Source organism: Gossypium hirsutum, chromosome A04 (assembly GCF_007990345.1).
Source record: "Gossypium hirsutum isolate 1008001.06 chromosome A04, Gossypium_hirsutum_v2.1, whole genome shotgun sequence".
NCBI classification, from domain to species: Eukaryota; Viridiplantae; Streptophyta; class Magnoliopsida; order Malvales; family Malvaceae; genus Gossypium; species Gossypium hirsutum.
This window is the reverse complement of record NC_053427.1, coordinates 73,902,113-73,921,236: the sequence shown is the minus strand read 5'-3', so window position 1 is coordinate 73,921,236 and position 19,124 is coordinate 73,902,113. Positions and strand designations below refer to the sequence as shown.

Sequence of the window (19,124 nt, the reverse complement as noted above, 5' to 3'; positions counted from 1 at the left end):
CAGGGTAACCTACCTCTGTTAACTACATTACTCGGTCTTGAACTCTGAATAATGTTTTTTTTTCAATTTTCTTCAAGCAATCACTAAGATAATAATCAGGAGAATCATGTCTAACACATATTCCATTCCTTATTCTATATTCTTCAGCTTCTGTCTTCATTTAAACCATCTTCAAACCATTTGTATCATACAGTTTCTATCGGAATATACCCTCTGATATATTTATTTAATCAAACAAATTCCCTTCATACACAGTTGCAGTTATATGATCCTGTTTAAGCTTCAAGAATTCTGTATGTTTCTGATCAAGAAATCTCTGACTGATATATATATTTCTTTCAGAACTCATCTCAGAAAATTTCCAAATAACTTTTTCTTAATCACAACATAATCAATTTTTCTACCACTGATAACCTAAATTTTTTAACAGAAATATCATACCCTTCTAACATTTAATCGGTGAATAGAACAATTCATTTACAATCCCGATAATATTCTCTAACCAGATTTCAGTTCTTTCAAGATCATTCTCAATTGTAATTCTCAATTCATCCACACTATATATATACATTTACAGATCATTAACAGTAGATAACTTACCCGTTCAGACAAGCTCTATACCTTGAAGCACTTCGGGAACCGAGTAAGAAATAGGAGGGATAGATACTGTAGCAGATACAATTTCTTCTACTCACTGAAGAACATCAGTTATAATTCTAAATAATTATTTATCATTTCATTTTCTATTATTTCATCAGTCATTATTCAGTAATTAATTACCCATTGAGTTTATACCCAGTGTTGTTGATTTAGTTTTCATCTAATTCACGAGACTATTTGTCTCCAGTACACATTTCATAATCAATACCATCGATATTTTCCTCTAACATTTTCACTATAAAACAGTACCAAACAAATATATCAGCATCTGATCCCGACTCAATTTTGACTCAATTATGGCATGTACCTCTAGACTCAATTCCGAGCTCGATTTAGTCTGAGAATCGACTAAACCTGAATAGCTTTGATACCACTAATTTGTAACGTCCCCTAACCCTATACCGTCACCTGAACAAGGTTACGAGACATTACCAGTCAGTACAGAACTCGGATAATATTTCCGTTGATTTCTCCTGAAAATAGACTCATTAGGGATTCTAAACATATAACTTTAAGCCTCTAATTAGTTTTCTTCAATTTTTGGTGATTTTTCAAAGTCAGAACAGGGGAACCCGAATTCATTCTGACTTTGTCTCACAAAATTCATTATATCTCATAATTTACAATTCAATTGCTTATATCGTTTCTTCTATAAGAAACTAGACTCAATAATATTTCATTCCATATTTTACTCATCCTCTAATTCAATTTCTACAATTTTTGGTGATTTTTCAAACTTACTTTAATTTCAATTTAATTCTAACTAAATTCACTTGCTTTTCTATCTTAATTCATACTTTATTTCTACTCAATTTTTAACCAAACTTAGACATAATTATCTATTTTTCATCATAAAACCATAATTTCGAAATTATTTCAATTTAGTCCTTAAAGCATAAAACTTATGAATCACTTTACAATTCAATCCTTGTATCTTTTTTAACTTGAATTTCTATCAATTTAGCCCTTAATTCATCATTTTATTTAACATGGACAATATCTAGAAATCTAATAACTATCAAAATATCAAATTAATTTCATCAAAACTTTGTTCTAAAACTTCTAAAACATCAAAATTAAGTAAAAAGGGCTTGATTGACTTACCTATTAAAGCTTAAAGCTTCAAACCTTCAATTTTCCCTTTTCTCTCCTTCTTTCTTTCTTTTTCTCCCCTGCTCTCTGTTTTGCTTCATTCTGTTTCTATTTCCTTTCATTTGCTTCTTTAGTTTATATATATAATATAATATAATTACAACATAAAGTATCTTTATTATATAATAATATAATAATATAATAATATACTAAACATAAAAAAAATCTTAGATTTTTTTCACGATAAACCGTCTCAATTTATACTTTTTGTATAATTTCCCTTTTAGTCCTTTTTATTTTCTTTTAATCTATAATTCAACTTTCACACTTTATTCAATTTGGTCCTTTTACTTAATTACTCTTAATTAAATTAAATTCACTTAATTAAACTCTAATTAACCACTCATTTTACTTCTTAAATATTTTTAATAAATATTTATGAATCCATTTCTCAGAAACGGAGACCCGAAAATACACTTTTTTAGTAACGGTAAAATTTGGGTCATTACACTATGGCTCTTTTATGTTCTCTTAATAATTGGGGTAATTCCTCTTTCTCCTTGGGTTGCAAGTTAGAAGCAATAATCACTGGTAGTGTAGAATTATTTCCAAGGAATGTGTATTCCAAGTGATTTGACAATTGTTTAAGTTTCAGTTTATGAGGTTCTTCAATAGAAGGTTTTTTGGAATTTAATTCAGCTTTTATCTTACCTATCTCAGAATCATCATCTACCTCCTCTCCTTGGGCAAGAAACAGTTCCAACGTGTCCTTATGTTCGATTTCCTGAAAAGAATCTTGAGTAGCATGATCAATAGAGTCAATAAAATAACATGAGTCATCCTGTTCCCTAGAAGATCTCATGGCATCATAAATTTTAAAAATAATCTCTTCGTCACCTACTCTAAGTACCAATTTACCATCACCCACATCAATAACAGCCCTAGCAGTGGCTAAAAATGGACGACCTAAGATTAAAGGCACTTCAACATCCTCATCCATGTCTGATTGCGTGATTTCGTGATAGTTTTTAAATATTTAAAATTACTCGTTCTTAAATTAACTATTATCGCGATGTAGGCAAGTGTACCTATCGAACAGTAGTATAGTTTTAGTAAGACCGGATTGTCGAACCCAAAGGAACTAAAAGTACTAGTAATGATTGTCTTTTTTATTATCTAGCCTAAGAATAAAGATGTTTTGTTTTAATTAACTAATTATCTAAACTAAGAAAGCACAAAGAAAAGAATTGGGGAATTGCTTCTGGGAAAAATCGATTGACTTAAGACAATACCTGAGGAAAAATCCACCTAGACTTTACTTGTTATTCTAGCTCCGAATCGGACGATTTATTCATTCAACTTGTTCCGTAGAGATCCCTAAGTTATGTTATTATCCCTATTCAAGACTAATAACGTCTAATCCCTAGATTGAATAACCGAGACTTTTCTCTAATTAACACTCTAGGGTTGCATTATCTAGATCTATGGATCCCCTTATTAGGTTTCACCCTAATCTGGAAAAATCTTATCACCCTATATCTAGGCACGCAATCAACTCCGCTTAATTATGAAAAAAGTACTCTTAGACAGGGTCTATTCCTCCTCTGAATAAAAGCATGTCTTGAATCAGTATCCTGGGATATCAAAACAAGAATTAAGAAAACATAATTAAGAACATGTTAAATATTTATCATACGATTCAAAAAATAATGACAAGGTTCGTCTTAGGTTTCATTCCCCTTAGGTATTTAGGGGTTTTAGTTCATAACTAAAGAAGAAAACATCTCAGAAGAATAAAGAATACAAAACATAAAGAAAACCTAAAACTTCTGAAGGGAAATTGAGGAGAGATCTTCAGTCTTGATGATGAATCCGGCTTCCGAGATGGATCAATCGGCTTCCTTAGAGTAATTCCTTACTCCCAATTCTCCGTCTCTTTTTTCTTCCTCCTCTAGTTGTATTTATAGGCTTTGGAATGCCTATGAGCCCTCAAAAGTGGCCTTTTCTGAATTGGACTCAACTTGGGCTCGGCAGGGACACGTCCGTGTGCGATTACTTCAGGCCGTGTTCGAGCTTGCCAAATTGACACGGCTGTGTGGTCTGCCCGTGTGAATCGTGCTTTGATTCTGCCAAATTGATACGGTCGTGTGGGTTGCTTGTGTGAGGAAGTTCAGACCGTGTTGAGTTCATACTTTGGCCTATTTTCTCTGTTTTTGGCTCGTTTCTCGTTCCATTCGCTCTCCTATGCTCTCCTAAATATAAAACATGAAATCAAATCATTAGGAGCATTGAATTCACCAATTCTAATGAGAAATCATCCATAAAATGCATTAAACATGGGGTAAAAAGATGTATAATTTACAGTTTATCAAATACCCCCACAGTTAAGCATTTGCTTGTCCTCAAGCAAAATTCTCAACTCATAATCAAAATAAATTCTTCTCAACTTATAATTTCTATTGATAATATCTCAAATTAATCCATAAGTAATCATACATTGAGGATTCAACTAAAATAACATCAAAGTCTCGAACATTTTATGTTGAGTATTTAATCATGCAAACATAGGTGTCTCTCATCATTTAAATAATTACCGTTGATTCAGAATATCACAGAGTTTCACATCCTCACTAAAGATTCACTCAAATCACTCGAGGTGTTTAAGGACAGTAAATGAAGCACTCAATAGTCAATAATGAAAAGTCATTACCATAGGCTTGCATGAAAATCAAATCTCCACCACTATAATTTAAGATGATACATTAATCAAAAGGTCTTTAGAGGGTTGTAGTGAGGCTTGGTTAGGGGGTGTGGTCACAAGCTGAAAGAAAGGGTTAGAATCGAGATTGAATTGAAAAATTGCCTAACTAGAAAAAGAGTTAATCTTCACTTGCGTACAATAGAGCTTCTTTCAGAATATGAAATTACAGATATGTATACATAGGTTGTTTTTCTTTCTTTTTATTTTTTTATTTTTTTTAAGAACAAGTTAAATATTCAAAAACTAACTTATTACAAACAAGACATAGCTAAGCAATTTCTTCAACTCAAATCTCGACAAAAATAAGGATCAAATTAATTTAGGAGATTTCAACAATAATAGGTTAAGGGATAATATTGAGGTTAATACAATGAATGACTTGTTAGGCTCAAATGGATTTACTAAGGGTTAATCGTGAAGGTAGGCTTTTCATGGCATGAGTGGGTTAATCCTAAATGCCTTAATCATTTTGATATGTCAAATCAAATGGTGTGGTCTCGACATGCATAATCAAGCAAGTTCTAGAATAACAGTTCAATACTGACGCACTCAAAGCAATAATAAAAGTGAGCATGAAAGAATTACAAGATGCTCAAAAGGCTCAAAATTCTCACAAAAATTATGGCTTTTTGATGTTAAAAACTTGTGAATTCCAATTCAAAGTACTACCTAAACTTTGGGGAAACAGCCTAAGATTTTAAATTCTTAAAAATCAACTTAACATGCTTGATTCTCTAATGTCTTAAAGTTTAAACAATCAATGCATAAATCCCTATGTTTTAATTCAAGATATATCAATCAAAATCATAAATCAATTAAAATTTATCCTAAATATGATATGAGAGCTTTTTAAGAGAATAGGGCAGTCATTCAGGGATTTTTCTGATAATGAAATGAATGCCTCCCCTCACACTTAAGATGTACATTGCCGTCAATGTACAAAGATAGGTATTAGAGTATATAAAATTAAGATAGGGGGAGAAGTGAAACTTCCTGAATTAAGAATGGATGATATTCTTGGATTGGCGAGATCGAGTATTAGAGATAATTCTGGATGGCAAGCTTGACTCTGAAGGTAAGCTGTTTTTAAAAGGAAAACAAATGAATCTTAAAAACTTAATGAAAGGAAAATAAAATAAGATAATTATTCTAATTTTTGAAGTGGCACGGCCGTGGCACACGCCCGTATGATTCGTGTCCCGTCCGTATTCGTCTCGAATTGTGATGTCGTTACACGGCCTTCTCGCACACCTGTGTGTATAGGCCGTGTGGCTACATGGTCGTGTCGCACGGCCATGTCTGGTGTGGTTCGCTTCCCCCACGGTTGTGTAGATTTTCGTACGCCCGTGTCATTTTGACAGTGTTGTCCACGGGTGCTAGACATGGGTGTGCCGCACGCCTATGTTTATTTGGTAGATTCGACCACGACCATGTTGCACGGCCGTGGCGTTTTATTGCAACCCATGTTTGAGGAAATCTTCTACCCTATTTTTGCACGGCCATATCGTACGGTCGTGTTTCTATCCGTGTTGGTCACACAGGCTTAAGCACAGCCGTGTGCTGGGCCATGTGGAGTTGGGAACCTGTGCTTTAAGTTCTCTGTTAGTGACCTAAATGTCTAAAACTTGAAATGTCAATAATTTAAAACTGTTAGTATTCGGGTTGCCTCTCGAGAAGCGCTTGTTTATAGTCTAAGCTCGACTGTTACCTTGTTGGTTTATTTAGGGCAGTTTGTGGAGTCGTAGCTCCTCTCTATCGACTTTAAAATTCTCACCATTATAAAGTTTGAGACGGTTTCCATTTACTTTGAAAGTATCGTATGATGGGTGACTTACCTCTATCGTGCCATATGGAAGAACAGATTGAATTACGAAGTGTCCTGACCATCGTGATTTTAGTTTCCCGGGAAACAATTTGAGTCTTGAGTTGTATAGTAAGATGAAATCTCCAACTTCAAATTGTTTTCGTTGCTTTAAACGAACATCATGACCCCACTTTGTCGCTTCTTTGTATAGGCGTGAATTTTCGTATGCATTGGCTCGCCATTCATCAAGCTCGTTCAGCTGCATCAACCTGTTTTTTTCTGCAAGTTTGGGATCAAGGTTTAGAAATTTAATAGCCCAAAAAGCTTTATGCTCTAGTTCGAATGGTAGGTGACAACTTTTTCCATAAACAAGTCTGTAAGGTGATGTCCCGATAGGAGTCTTAAAAGCAGTTCTGTAAGCCTATAAGGCATCGTCTACTTTCGTTGCCCAGTCTTTTCTGTTTGATTCTACTGTTTTTTCAAGGATCCATTTAATTTCTTGGTTTGCTACTTTAACTTGTCCATTAGTTTGAGGATGGTATGGGGTGACTGTTTTATGATGAACTCCGTATTTCTTGAGGGTTTTTCCAAATTGGGTATTGCAAAAATGAGTGCCCCTGTCACTGATAATTGCTTTAGGTGTTCCGAATCTCGATAAGAGTTTTTTAAGGAAACGTACTACCACTCTAGCATCATTAGTAGGTAGAACTTGGGCTTCTACCCATTTGGACATGTAGTCAACTGCTACTAAGATGTATTTATTCCCAAATGAACTGGGGAATGGGCCTATGAAGTCGATACCCCAAACGTCAAATATTTCACATGAAAGCATATAGTTTTGAGGCATTTCATCACGTTTAGATATGTTACCTGTCCGTTGGCATTTGTCTTATGAAGTAACATACCTGATAGTGTCTTTGAATAACGGAGGCTAATAAAAACCTGATTCAAGCATTTTATGTGCGGTCTTAGTTCCATTATGGTGTCCTCCGGTTGGCCCTAAGTGGCAATGTTCCAATATTTTTGATGTTTCTGATCTTGTAACGCATCTTCTAATGACTTGATTTGCACTTCTGTGAAACAGAAATGGGTCGTCCCAAAAGTAGTTTTTCACATCATTAAAGAATCGCTTCTTTTGCTGGTGTGTTAACCCTTTTGGGATAATGTTAGCAGCTAAAAAATTCACAATGTTTGCAAACCAATATACCTCGGAGTTAGATATAGTGAAAATTTGTTCTTCAGAGAATGAATCATTTATTTTAACGTCATCTAGTTCTCCGATATTGGATTTCTCAAGCCTGGACAGATGATCACCCGCGAGATTTTCAGCTCCTTTCTTATCCTGAATCTCCAAGTCGAATTCTTGCAATAGGAGAATCCATCGAATGAGTCGAGGTTTTGTATCAGTTTTAGTTAAAAGGTAGCGAAGGGCGGAATGGTCAGTGTAAACAACAACTTTAGACAGTATGAGATATGATCGAAATTTATCAAATGCAAAAACCACAGCTAGCAACTCTTTTTCCGTAGTAGTATAATTTTCTTGTGCAGCCGTTAAAGTTTTACTGGCATAATAGATAGGTTGAAAATGCTTGTCTCTTCGCTGTCCCAATACTGCACCTACTGCAAAGTCACTCGCATCACACATTAGTTCAAATGGCAAGTTCCAATCAGGTGCAATTATGATTGGAGCATTTATTAATTTATCCTTTAAAGTATTAAATGCTTCTAAACATTCCTAATCGAAGTTAAAAGGTATATCTTTTTCTAGCAATTTAGTCAAAAGGCTTAGCTATTTTAGAAAAATCCTTAATAAATCTTCTATAAAAACCAGCATGTCCTAAAAAGCTTCTAATAGCCTTAACCGAACTAGAAGTGGTAATTTTTTTATTGCTTCTATTTTAGATTTATCCACCTCAATCCTTTTACGAGAAATTTTATGCCCTAGTACAATACCTTCTTGAACCATGAAGTGACATTTCTCCTAGTTAGGCATAAGGTTTGTTTCCTCACATCTTATTAAGACTCGTTTTAAAATTTTAAGGCAGAGATGGAAAGAGTTACCAGATACCGAAAAATCATCCATGAATACTTCCATGATATCTTCCACGAGTTCGTCGAATATGACCATCATACAACGCTGAAAAGTGGCAGGAGCATTACATAATCCAAAAGGCATTCTACGATAACCGAGCGTACCATATGGACATGTGAATGTCGTCTTTTCTTGATCTTCAGGAGCTATTGGGATTTGTAAGTAACAAGAGAGTCCGTCTAGAAAGCAGTAATACATGTGTCCGGATAATCTTTCCAACATTTGGTCAATGAATAGCAAGGGGAAGTGATCTTTTCTTGTGGCATCATTCAGTTTCCTGTAGTCTATACAAACTCACCATCCTGTAACTGTTCTTATTGAGATTAATTCATTCTTCTCGTTGGTCACAACCGTCATGCCTTCTTTCTTGGGGACAACTTGCACTGGACTTACCCAAGAACTGTTAGAAATAGGATAAATAATTCCAGCATCTAGAAGTTTAATTACCTCGACTTTTACAACTTCCTTCATGTTGGGGTTCAGACGTCTTTGAGCTTGCACACACGGTTTGTATTCATCTTCTATCAAAGTTTTGTGGGTGCAAAAAGAAAGGCTGATTCCTTTAATGTTAGAAATTTTCCAAGCTATGGCCTTTTTATGTTCTTTTAATACTTCGATTAATTCCTCTTTCTCCTTGGGTTGCAAGTTAGAAGCAATAATAACTGGTAATGTAGAATTATTTCCAAGGAATGCGTATTCTAAGTGGTTTGGTAATTGTTTAAGTTCCAGTTTGGGAGGCTCTTCAATAGAGGGTTTTTGCTTAAGTTTATCATTTTTCTTAATGCCCTCATATTCTACTTGTCTTGATGAATGGTCATTAGGTTCCTCACCTTGAGCTGGATACGGTTTCGTCGTCTCCTCTTGTACAATTTCCTGAAAAGAGTCTTGAGTAATATGATCAATAGAGTCAATAAAGTAACATGAATCATCCTGTTCCCTAGAGAATCTCATAGCATCGTAAATTTTAAAGATAATCTCCTCGTCACCTACTCTAAGTACCAATTTACCGTCACCAACATCTATTACAGCTCTAGCAGTGGCTAGAAATGGCTGCCCTAAAATTAAGGGTACTTACACATCTTCATCCATGTCAAGTACAACAAAATTAACAGGGAATATAAATTTATCTACTTTTACGAGTACGTCTTCTATAATACCCCTAGGATATTTAACAGATATATCGGCTAATTGAATACTCATCCTAGTAGGTTTAGGTTCCCCAAGACCAAGTTGTTTGAACATTTTATATGGCATCAAATTAATGCTAGCGCCTAAATCAACTAGTGCTTTTTCAACTTTTAGACTAGTAATTAAGTAAGGGATAGTAAAACTTCCTGGATCTTTCAGTTTGGTTGGCAGCTTGTTTTGGAGTATGGCTGAGCACTCATCGTTGAGTTCTACTGTAGGTAAGTCCTCGAACTTCCTTTTATTTATTAGAAGCTCCTTCAAAAATTTTGCGTAGGTGGGCATCTGCGAGATGGCTTCAACAAAAGGTAAGTTGATATGTAATTGCTTAAAAAGTTCAAGAAACTTACCGAATTGTGCATCAATGCGATCTTTTTTTTTTAATTTTGCTGGATATGAAACTGGTGGTTTATATTCCTCCAGCACTGGTTTGTCACTATTTTCGGGTTTTTCTTTCCTCTTTTCGCTTTCCACGGCTTCTTGTGCCAACTTCTTTTCAGATTCCGCTAACACTTTCCCACTCTTTAGTGTAACTGCTTTGACATGCTCTCTTGATTTGGTGTTACTAAGTAAACTTCCTGGTGGTCTTTCTGAGATCAGTTTGGATAGCTGCCTTATCTGAGTTTCGAGCCCTTGGATTGACGCTTGTTGATTTTTAAGTGCTGTCTCAGTGTTCTGAAAATGAGTTTCTGACACTGATATGAATTTTGGGAGCATCTCTTCAAGGGTTGGCTTCTTTTTCTATTGGTAGGGTAGTTGTTGGTAGCCCGGAGGATGTTGTGGTCTTTGATTTCCTTGACCGCCCCACAAGAAATTGGGGTGGTTCCTCCAACCTGCATTATAAGTGTTACATATGGATTGTTTTGAGGTCGAGGATTATTACCCATGTAATTTAATTGCTCGTTATCCATGTTGTGGGCAGAAGGTTGATATTCCGAATTGTTTGTTCCACCTCCACTTGCTTTGCACTGCATTTCTGGGTGAACCTGTGAAGAACCAAGAAAACCATCAATCTGTTTATTTAAGAGTTCTACCTGGTTAGAGAGTATGGGTGACCGAATCGATGTTATAAACGTCGACTGTTTTCGTTGGCTTTATCCTCATGACTTGCCACTAATAATTATTCCGTGACATCTCCTCTATAAACTCATAGGCATCTTCCTGTGTTTTATTGTTGATGGTTTCGCCAGCAGCTGCATCAACCATTTGCCGAGTCGAAGGGTTCAGACCATTGTGGAATGTTTGTACTTGGAGCCAAAGTGGTAACCCATGGTGAGGGCACCTTCTCAGTAAGTCATTGTATCTCTCCCATGCATCGTAGAGTGTTTCTAAATCCATCTGCACAAAAGAAGAGATATTATTACGTAATTTAGTCGTTTTAGCCGGTGGAAAGTATTTTAGTAAAAAAATTCAGTCATTTGTTCCCAAGTAGTAATTGACCCTCGTGGTAACGAGTTCAACCACTGTTTAGCTTTGTTCTTAGATGAAAAAGGGAATAATCGAAGACAAATGACATCATCAGAAACACCATTAATTTTAAATGTATCGCATAGTTCTAAGAAGTTGGCTAAATGAGCGTTGGGATCCTCATCCTGCAAACCATCAAACTGAACAAATTACTGTATCATTTGAATAGTGTTAGGTTTTAATTCAAAAGTATTTGCAGTTACAGCAGGTCTAACTATGCTAGATTCAGTTATTGTTAAAGAAGGTTTAGCATAATCATACATAGTACGTGGAATAGGATTTTGATTAGCCGCAATTGCAGGAGGTAGCTGATTGCCTTGGTTTTCAGCCATCTCTTTGATTGGGGGTTGAGTATCGTCTTCTTACTCGTTCTCTGTATATCTTAAGCTGCGCCTTATTTCTCTTTGATTTCTGCGAACTGTATGATTGATTTCTTCGTCAAAAAGTAATGGTCCCGACTGGTTTCTTCTAGTCATAAACTATAAAAACCTACCAAGAGAACGTGATTTTGTGATAGGTTTTAAATATTTATAATTACTCGTTCTTGAATTAACTATTATCGCGATGTAGGCAAGTGTACCTATCAAACAGTAGTATAGTTTTAGCAAGACTGGCTTGTCGAACCCAAAGGAACTAAAAGTACTAGTAATGACTGTCTTTTTTATTATCTAGCCTAAGAATAAAGAGGTTTTGTTTTAATTAACTAATTATCTAAACTAATAATGCATAGAGAAAAGAATTGGGGAATTGCTTCTGGGAAAAATTGATTGACTTAAGACAATACCTAAGGAAAATTCCATCTAGACTTGTTATTCTGGCTCCGAATCGGACGATTTATTCATTCAACTTGTTTCGTAAAGATCCCTAAGTTATGTTATTATCCCTATTCAAGACTAATAACGTCTTATCCCTAGATTGAATAACCGAGACTTTTCTCTAATTAACACTCTAGGGTTGCATTCACTCGATCTATGAATCCCCTTATTAGATTTCACCCTAATCCGGCAAAATTTTGTCATCCTATGTCTAGATGCGCAATCAACTCCGCTTAATTATGACAAAAGTACTCTTAGACAGGGTCTATTCCTCCTCTGAATAAGAGCATGTCTTGAATCAGTATCCTGGGATATCAAAACAAGAATTAAGAACAAGTTAAATATTTATCATATGATTCAGAAAATAATAACAAGATTCGTCTTAGGTTTCATTCCCCTTAGGTATTTAGGGGTTTTAGTTCATGACTAAATAAGAAAACATCTCAGAAGAATAAAGAATACAAAACATAAAGAAAACCCAAAACTCCTGAACGGAAATTGAGGAGGGATCTTCAGTTTTGATGATGAATCCGGCTTCCGAGATGGATCAATCGGCTTCCTTGGAGTAATTCATTACTCCCCATTCTCTGTCTCTCTTTTCTTCCTCCTCTAGGGTGTATTTATAGGCTTTGGAATGCCTATGAGCCCTCAAAAGTGGCCTTTTTCGAATTGGACTCAACTTGGGCTCGGTAGGGACATGCCCGTGTGCGATTACTTCAGGCCGTGTTCGAGCCTGCCAAATTGACACGGCCGTGTGGTCTACCCGTGTGAATCGTGCTTCAATTCTGCAAAATTGACACGGCCGTGTGGTCTACCCGTGTGAATCGTGCTTCAATTCTGCAAAATTGAATCGTGTGAAATGTGGGCTGCCCGTGTGAAGAAGTCCAGGCCGTGTTAAGATCGTACTTTGGCTCATTTTCTCTATTTTTGGCCCGTTTCTCGTTCCTTTCGCTCTCCTATGCTCTCCTAAGTGTACAACATGAAATTAAAGCATTAAGAGCATCGAATTCACCAATTCTAATGAGAAATCATCCATAAAAAACATTAAACATGGGGTAAAAATATGTATAATTTACAGTTTATCAATGTCAAGCATAACGAAATTAACAGGGAATATAAATTTATCTACTTTTATAAGTACGTCCTCTATAATACCCCTAGGATATTTAATAGATCTATCAGCTAGTTGAATATTCATCCTAGTGGGTTTAGGTTCACCAAGACCAAGTTGTTTAAACATTTTATATGGCATCAAATTATTGCTAGCGCCTAAATCAGCTAGCGCCTTATCAATATTCAAACTACCAATTAAGCAGGGAATAGTAAAACTTTTTGGATCTTTCAGTTTGGTTGGCACTTTATTTTGGAGTATGGCCGAGCACTCCTTATTAAGTTCCACTGTAGATAAGTCTTCAAACTTCCTTTTATTTGTTAGAAGCTCCTCTAAAAATTTTTCATATGTATGCATCTGCGATATAGCTTCAACAAAAGGTAAGTTAATATGCAGTTGTTTAAAAAGTTTAAGAAATTTACCGAATTGTACATCCATGCGGTCTTTCTTCAACTTTTCTGGATATGGGATTGGTGGTTTATATTCCTTTGACATTGGATTATCATTGTTTTCGGGTTTCCCTTCCTCTCATTCAGTTCTGTCAGCTTCTTGTGGTGTCTTCTTTTCAGATTTAGCTAACACTTTCCCACTCTTAAGTGTAACTGCTTTCACATGCTCTTTTGGATTGGGTTCGGTGTTACTAGGTAGACTTCCTGGTTGTCTTTCTGAAATCATCTTAGCCAGCTATCCAATTTGATTCTCGAGCCCTTGGATCGATGCTTGCTTATTTTTAAGTGTAGTTTCAGTGTTCTGAAAATGGGTTTTCGCTACTAAAATAAAATTTGTCATCATCTCCTTAAGGTTTGGCATTTTCTCTTGCTGGTAAGGTTGTTGTTGGAAGCTGGAGGGGGTGGTGGTCTCTGATTTCCTTGGCCTCCCCATGAGAAATTTGGATGGTTCCTCCAACCAGCATTGTAAGTGTTACTATAAGGATTATTTTGAGGTCAATGATTATTACGCATATAATTCAATTGCTCGTTTTCTATGTTGTGGCCATAGGGTGGGTATTCTGAATTGCTCGTTCCACCTCCATTTGTATCGCACTGCATTACTGGATGAACCTGCGAAGAACCAAGTAAACTATCAATTTTTCTATTCAAAAGTTCTACCTGATTAGAGAGCATAGTGACCGAATCGACGTTAAAAATGTCGGCCGCTTTCGTCGGCTTTGTCCTCATGACATGCCACTGATAATTATTCAGTGACATCTCTTCTATAAATTCATAAGTCTCTTCAGGTGTTTTATTATTGATAGTCCCACCAGCAGCTGTGTCAATCATCTGTCTGGTCGAAGGATTCAGACCATTGTGAAAAGTTTGAACCTGTAGCCAAAGTGGTAACCCATGGTGAGGGCACCTTCTCAATAGATCCTTGTATCTCTCCCATGCATCATAGAGTGTTTCTAAATCCATCTGCACAAAGAAGAAATATCATTCCTTAATTTAGCCGTTTTAGTCGGCGAAAAGTATTTAAGCAAAAAATTTTCGGTCATTTGTTCCCAAGTAGTGATTGACCCTCGTGGTAATGAGTTTAACCACTGTTTAGCCTTATTTCTTAATAAAAAGGGAAACAACCGAAGGCGAATGGCATGGTCAGAAACGCCATTGATCTTAAAGGTGTCGCAGAATTCCAGAAAGTTTGCTAAATGAGTGTTTGGATCCTCATCTTGCAAACCATCAAACTGAACAAACTGTTGTATCATTTGAATCGTGTTAGGTTTCAGTTTAAAATAATTTGCAGCAATAACAGTTTTAACTATACTCGATTCAGCTCCTGTTAAACTAGGTTTAGCATAATCATACATAGTACGAGGAGCAGGATTCTAATTTACTGGGTCTGCAATAGCCACAGGAGGTAATTGATTATTATGATTATCAGCCATCTCCTCGGTTGTGGATTGAAAATCGTCCTCTTGCCCTTCCTTTATGTATCGTAGGCTTCGTCTTATTTTTCTTCAGTTTCTGTGAGTTGGGCTTTCGATCTCACTATCAAAAAGTAGAGGTCCTGACGGGTTTCTTCTAGTCATAAACTATAAAAACCTCACAGAAGCAAAAAAAGAAGAAGAAAATTTTAATAATTTAAGCAAAAATAAATTTAGATTGCAATAAAAATAAATGACTAAAGTAATAAAAATTAAGCGTTCTTAATATTTTAGTTCCCCAGCAACGGCGCCAAAAACTTGATGTGCTTGATAAGTTTTGTATTTAGGATTGATCGTACTTGAAAACTAACTATTATCATGATAAAGGCAAGCACACCTATAGAACAGTAGCATAGCTTATAGCAAGATCGGAATGTCGAACCCACAGGAACTAAAAGTACTAGTATTAACCCTTTTTTTATTATCTAGCCTAAAAATAAAGGGATTTGCTTTATCTAAACTAATTAACTAAACTAAGAATGCACAGGAAGTAAATTGGGGAAATACTTTTGGGAAAAACTAATTGATTTAGACAATATCCAAGGAAGAATCCACCTAGACTTCACTTGTTATTTGATTCTGAACTAGACGATTTATTCACTTGACCCGATCCGTAGAAATCCCTAATTTATATTATTATCTCTCTCGAGACTAACAACGTCTAACCCTAGGTTGATTAATTGAAATCTCTTTCTGATTAAAACCCCTAGTGTTGCATTAACTCGATCTATGAATGCCCTTATTAGGTTTGACCCTAATCCGGCAGATTTATGTCGCCCTATGTCTAGGGGTGCAATCAACTCCGCTTAATTATGCTAGATCTACTCTTAGACAGGGACTTTTTCTCCTCTGAATAAGCACATCAATACTTGAATCAATATCCTGGAATATTAAACTAAGAATTAAGAATACATAATTAAGAAAAAATCAAGTATTTATCATATAATTCAGAAAATAGTAACAAGATCCGTCTTAGGTTTCATCCTCCTTAGGTATTTAGGGGATTTAGTTCATATGTGTAAAAGAAAACATCTCAGAAGAATAATAATAACAAAACATAAAGAAACCTAAAAACCCCTGAAGGAAATTGAAGGGAGATCTTCAGTCTTGAAGAAGAATCTGGCTTCTGAGATGGATCAATCGGCTTTCTTCGAGTAATTCCTTGCCTCCCACTCCGTGTGTTTCTCTAGGTGCCTCATCGGGTGTTTATATAGGCTTTGGGATGCTTCAAAACCCTTAAAAGTGGCCTTTTCCTAGTAGAACTAGACTTGGGCTCGATAGGGACACGGCCGTGTGCCACGCCCGTGTGGGGTGGTTTAGGCCTTGTTAAAGTTTGCTAAATAGACACGGGCGTGTGGTCTACCCGTATGAGGAAGTCCAAGCCATGTTGATTTCCCACGTTGACCCATTTTCTCCATTTTTGGCCCGTTTCTCGCTCTTTTTACTCTCCTATGCTCACTTAAGTATAAAACATGACATTAAAGGATTAGGAGCATAAAATTCCACAAATCTAATGATAATTCATCCAAAAATGTGCTAATTATGGGATAAAAATATGTATAAGTTACGACTTATCACTCACTATTAACTCTATAACTGCGTCTAACTAGGACGTCACATCATATTTTTCTGACTATTTTCTAAACTCACCACAATTCATAATCATAATCATCATCATCTTCTTTTTTAACCCATTTTTTCCTCCATCCACCCTCCCATGCCTCTGCTTTTCACACTAGACTTAGCCTGTAATTGGTGTCAAATCGGAGTCAGGTTTTGGTGATTGCTTTCGGGGTTGTCTTACTATAACAGATTGCAATAGAAGAAAATGTTTATGTTTGAAACATAATGAAAAATTAATAGCTCAAATACTAATTTTTATTACACACAAATAACACACAATACAAATATCTTTTTTTTCTCTCTATACTAGTTGCTGCTACTTTTCTTTTTCTCTTCACTCACAACAATTTTTTTCTTTCTTCTCTCAAGGCTCACTAATCTATTATACTAATCCATGAACTATATTTATAATCTTATTAAACCGAATTAAACTTCAACAATTCTTGCCACTTATGACCATTCAAACCATTGTTGCCATCATTATCTTTATCCTTTGATTTTTCTTGAAATTTCTAACATGATAATGCTTATGCTTATCCTTTGGTAGACCAATTTGTAAAGTTGCAGCCACTTTGCAATCAATTTCAAAGCCATATTTTCATAAAGTTGGAAGCAAATTTGAATAACAATTCTTGGCTGAAATTTTTATGCCAACTATGAAAGTCGGTTTGAAATCGAGCTTTCATTCCAAGCTTTTCTTTGAGTTTATAGAATACGTCCGCTTTCAATGGCTTCATGAAAATGTCTGCCAATTGATCTTCTGTTCTGTAGTGGACTAACTCCACACTTTTATTCTTCACTTAGTCTCGAATAAAATGATACTTTGTATCGTTATGCTTGTTTCGACTATGAGACATCAGATTCTTTGTAAGAGATATTGTGGACTTGTTGTCAACATAAATTGCTATTGGTCCTTACTGTATAATAGATAATTCACCCAAAATATTTTTAAATAAATTGCTTGACACGTGCATGTTGCACCAGCTATGTATTATGCTTTGCATATTGAGATGGCTATTGTTTGTTGCTTTTTCGATGACCATGAAAATACTAAGGAGCCAATATGGAATAAATATTCAGATGTGCTTTTGTGATCATCCAAGTCACCACCATAATTATTATCTAAATACCCTACCAATTTTGAACACTGTGAGTGTGTATAAAATAAACCATGATCCGTCATACCTTTGATGTATTTCAAAATTCTCTTTGCTGCAGTTAAGTGATCTTATTTTGGCTTCTCCATGTATTTTCTAACTATTCCCACTACGTACATGATATCTGGTCGCGTATATTCAAGTACTTTAAACTTCCAATGATACTTTTAAACAACGTTGGATTTATTGGCTCTCTAAACGAATCGACACTTAATTTTATGCCTGGTTCTGCTGGCTTGGCTACCGACTTTCAATCTTTCATTCTGAATTTCTTAAAATATGTTCTGCATACTTCTTTTGAGACATAAATATTCCATCTTTCATTTGTTTCACTTCAACTCCAAGAAAATATGACATTTCACCAATATTTGTCATTTCAAATTTTTTAGTCATAGCTTTCTTAAAGTCAATGAACACACCTAGACCATTATTCTAAAAATATTCATCTATTCTTATGTTCCATGCTCTCGAGGCTTGCTTCGATCCATATAAAACTTTCTTCAAGCGATATACTTTGTCTTCTTTTCCTTGTTTATTATATCCAAGTGGTTGTTCTATGTAGGCTTCTTCTTCTAGGTAGCCATTAAGGAATGCTGACTTCACGTCCATATGATAAATCTTCCATTTATTTTGTGCTGCAATTGCCGTGAGAAGTCTTATAGTGTCAATTCTGGTGACCGGAGTAAATACTTCATCATAGTCCACTCCATACCTTTGCTTGTAGCCTTTTGCAACTAGTCTGGCTTTGTATTTCTCCACTTTTCCTTCTTTGTTGGTCTTCACCTTGTACACCCATTTGACTCCAATTGGACTATGTCTTTCTGGTAGACTTGTTAACTTCCACGTGTCATTTCTTTTTATTGTTGCAATTTATTCATCCATTGCCTTCTTCTATTTGACATCTTCAATTGCATTTTCATTTGTTATTGGATCACATTTTGTCATTAAGTAGAATAAAGAATAATTGACTGTTGCTTCTATGGGTTCTATAAGATCATAAATATTACGTAAACTATGCATTCTTGCAGGTGCTTCTTCTAAATCGCTAGAATTGTTGATGATGATATTGTAGGAGTTGTTATAACAGAACTTTGTGGAGGGCTTTGATCGTCGTCTTGTTTTTGATTGATGAAGTCGTCGTCTTTATCATCAATGAAAAATAATCCTTCAACGTCTTTGTCATCACTGAAAAATAATCCTTCAATTTTCTTTTCTTCTTCGCTCCATCTCCAGTAATCAGCTTCATCGGATTCAACATCTCTTGAAATAATAACTTTTTTGGTAAGAAGGTTGTATAGCCTACATGCTTTGCTTCCTTTTTCATAACCAATGAAATTACATTTCACTCCTTTGTTCTAAGTATCTTTCTCGTCTGGCTAGGAATATGGGCATATGCAATGTATCCAAAATTTTTGAGATGTTCGACTCTTGGCTTT

General features: G+C 35.5%; 2 non-coding genes across 2 annotated transcripts; both read left to right on the top strand.

Annotated features, from left to right (window-relative positions):
* The first annotated feature begins 10,858 nt into the window (after positions 1–10,858).
* LOC121228566 (small nucleolar RNA R71) lies at positions 10,859–10,965 on the top strand. The gene has a single exon (XR_005926142.1). It is a non-coding gene; the product is annotated as a small nucleolar RNA R71 (small nucleolar RNA).
* A 3,360-nt stretch (positions 10,966–14,325) lies between these two features.
* On the top strand, positions 14,326–14,431 carry LOC121228398 (small nucleolar RNA R71). The gene has a single exon (XR_005925974.1). It is a non-coding gene; the product is annotated as a small nucleolar RNA R71 (small nucleolar RNA).
* The last annotated feature ends 4,693 nt before the right edge of the window (positions 14,432–19,124 follow it).